Source organism: Lycium barbarum, chromosome 11 (assembly GCF_019175385.1).
Source record: "Lycium barbarum isolate Lr01 chromosome 11, ASM1917538v2, whole genome shotgun sequence".
In the NCBI taxonomy this organism is placed as follows: domain Eukaryota; kingdom Viridiplantae; phylum Streptophyta; class Magnoliopsida; order Solanales; family Solanaceae; genus Lycium; species Lycium barbarum.
In genome coordinates this window covers 13,165,573-13,168,863 of record NC_083347.1, presented here as the reverse complement: position 1 = coordinate 13,168,863, position 3,291 = coordinate 13,165,573, and the positions used below count along the sequence as shown (strand labels likewise).

The 3,291-nt window shown below is 29.9% G+C and overlaps 1 long non-coding RNA gene across 1 annotated transcript; it reads right to left on the bottom strand.

The window, feature by feature from the left end:
- Window positions 1-1,013: 1,013 nt before the first annotated feature.
- Window positions 1,014-1,666, bottom strand: LOC132618047 (uncharacterized). The gene is made up of 2 exons (XR_009573930.1): window positions 1,355-1,666; window positions 1,014-1,193 (listed from the first exon to the last, which is right to left on the bottom strand). It is a non-coding gene; the product is annotated as an uncharacterized LOC132618047 (long non-coding RNA).
- Window positions 1,667-3,291: the final 1,625 nt, after the last annotated feature.

Below are 3,291 nucleotides of genomic sequence, written 5' to 3'. Positions count from 1 at the left end.
AGACGTTTATTGATTTTATAATGTGCTTGTTGTTCATAGCATCGGATGCTTGTTACACCTAGGGTGGGTTATGGGGCATGACATTTCAGAGTATAGGGTGCACTGATGAGGATCTCATAGCACCCGACTTCTTTTCTATCTTTACTTTTTGTCTTTCTCTATTTTGGACAGTGTTATGTAGTAATTTAAGACTTGTATTTTGGTTTAGTAACTCTTGTACTTATGACTTCGAAGTTTGGGAAGGTGTTTGACGTAGAGTTGTTCATATTTATGCTATTAAGGCATATTTAGTATGTTGGGTTCTTTTCCCTTAATTTCCGCACTTAAATTTATAATTTGAGGCTTGCTTTTCATTGTGGTTCGTCTATGGGTTAGGGTAGGTGTCCTCATGGACATTTGAGATTATGGGTCGCGACAATAAACATAATTGTATTCCTTTCACGTTTGCAAGCATCATGAGTCTAACATCACAAGAAAAGGACTTCATTTGGAGTATGAAAATAAAGTTCAAGTGTAATTAAATAGTGATAATAGTTCAAACTAGACATAAATTTAGAATAATGAGTTAAATAGGTTTTGTGATTAATCGTCAAAGACAATGAATGATATCTCAAGAAAGAAGAAGAGAAATAGAAACAAAAAAAGAGACACCATCCCTAGTTGTCCAATTCTTTATGGGGACAATTGAAATTAACTTCCTTTGTTATACCAACTAACATTAATGATTTTAATTGAATCATGATAATTTATTGCTTTGATTTATTTATCTCGCTATATAGTTTGTTTAGTGAATTCTTGGACAAAATATAAACATATTCTATTTGTTTAGCCTTTTAGATGTTACAAGAGTTTTTGAAGAAAAAAATGTAAAGCTCACCTGAATTATTGTTCAAGGAGGTTTCAATCTCATTCAAAAGGTAGAGATGATGTTGTTTCCCAACCATTAAACATTAAGGGGATTAAGCAAAATTAATCTAAAAGAAAGAGATAAAACGTAGATAAGAAACACAAAGTTAATATGGACAACCATCATTACATTAAAAGGTAAAACTTTCACTGGGGATAACAACAAATTAACATCCTTTCTACTACATGAAAGGATCTTATTTCATGTTTTTCTATGACAAACAGTTCTCAACCATTGATTTTGTCGATCGTCCTCAAACATCTGTTAATGCAACGAAGCTTCTCATCTGCCATATAAAGAATTCTTTTAATATATGAATTCAATATTTACTAATTCACTATAGATAAAAATAACTTGTAGTACAGTAAGCTTAAACTTAGAACCTAAAATCATGATTAGTTTCAAAATTAGAGCGAACGAGTGAATGAATATGAGAGAGAGAGAGACCTCCTTTAAGATTGCCACAAAAGTTGGAGCATTTCGACAATTTCTGCTCAAAACTATCAGGCTGCTTACATTCATGTAAACAATAATCATGGCAACTAGTAATATCATCAACGCAAGTTGAGTAACATTCATCAACACACTTGTGATATGGATCTTTATCTGCACACACAAAAAATGACGAAGAAACCATAATTGTTGTGATTACCATGAGAAAGAATGCTTTTTTCAATATCTGGGACTTCATCCTTCACTGTCTCTCTCACTTATGTTTTTTTTTTCTTTCTTATGCAAAAAGAAGAAAGATCACTTCACCTTATATAGCAAAATGACATAATCTAGTATTTAAGGATTTAGATTTAGGTGAAATTAGTATTTAATGACAGTGAATCTCAAAATCTAAAAGTAGTTGGAAGGAGTAAAACCTTAAATGCGTGTGAATACATCTATGGCTTTGCTTTTATAACCGTTAAGATACACACACATTTGATAAATTTAAAGGCTTAAAACTATTAAAAAGCATACTAAGATATCATTTTGAACAACCCCCGAATATAAGATATCATTTTTATCATTTTCTCAAGGAAAAGGGGCTAAAGTTTTCCATTTATGTTAATATCTTGTTCACATCTATTCTCCATTATACTATATGCTAAAATTTTACCCCAAGCGTTAAGAAAAGTTTCAAATACACCCTTAGATTAATGAATTCTCCCAATTCCCTTTCAATTACCAATTTCACTTGGTGATCCATTGACCCGCGACTCATAACCCTAACCCAAGAACAATCGTTCTGATAAGTATTGTTACTCTTTTTAGGAAAATTGTCTTATTAATAGAAGTTAGCAACCTCGATAATGTATTTCCAGAAAGAAAATTAGAAAAAAACTTTATGATATGAGCTGCTAAAGAAACTTTTGTTTATGATTCTTGAAGGTTATTATGATTAGTAGGTATATGCTATTTCAAAATTTTAAATAACTCTTGAAAATATCAAAGAAACTTTTGTTTCATGCTAAAGATGAGATGCATTATATTATTATCTCTAAAATATTAGCCCATGTAGAAAACAATTTACTCATGTCTACATAATATAACTAGATATGTCTCGGTATCTCTTTAGGGGTAAACTACATAACTATTCACAAAAATTAAATTAGTTACCCTTGCCTAATTATTTACTTTTCTACTTGTCAAATTAAGTATCTTCCTAGCATTGCAGCTTTTGTGGTAATTGCTTTTTTTAAAAAAAAAAAAAAAAAAAAAAGCTTCTCTATGTCTTTGGCTATGACTTCCTAATCTCTAGTCTTCTAAAAAATTATGTTGTTTCTCTCAATCCAGATAGTATGTACCGCCTCAACATAAATCATTTACCTTTTGTTTCTCTAGGCTATGCCTTTTTTTTTATTATTATTATCTAATTCTACACACCTTTTTGGCTGCTTTATTTTTGTTCTTTTTTTATTTTTATTCTCTTTTCTTTTCTTATATCAATAAAAAGATAATTGACAATATATACTTTTTTTATTTTAATTGTTTTTTGCATCAATTATCATAAAATAACCTATTCTGACATATCATCTATCAAAATAATATATCATTAGCAATTGAAGTATAGTCTCACAATATACTATGATACTCACATGGTATATATCATATATTGACGTGGTATTATAGAAGATTGATTCATCTTTTAAAAAACAAAACACTCCTCATCCCTCTATGATACCCACATGGTATATACTATATACTGCAAGGTGAATCATAGAAGACTAGTTCATTCCCTAAAAAAAGAGCTTAGTTCTCTATGATACCAATCTGACATATCATATATTTATAGATTATCATGGAGGACATATACATTCCTTTTTAAAAACACTCCTTAGTCCAATATGAGACATATGTGTATATCATTTATTGACAACATATGATTGATAATT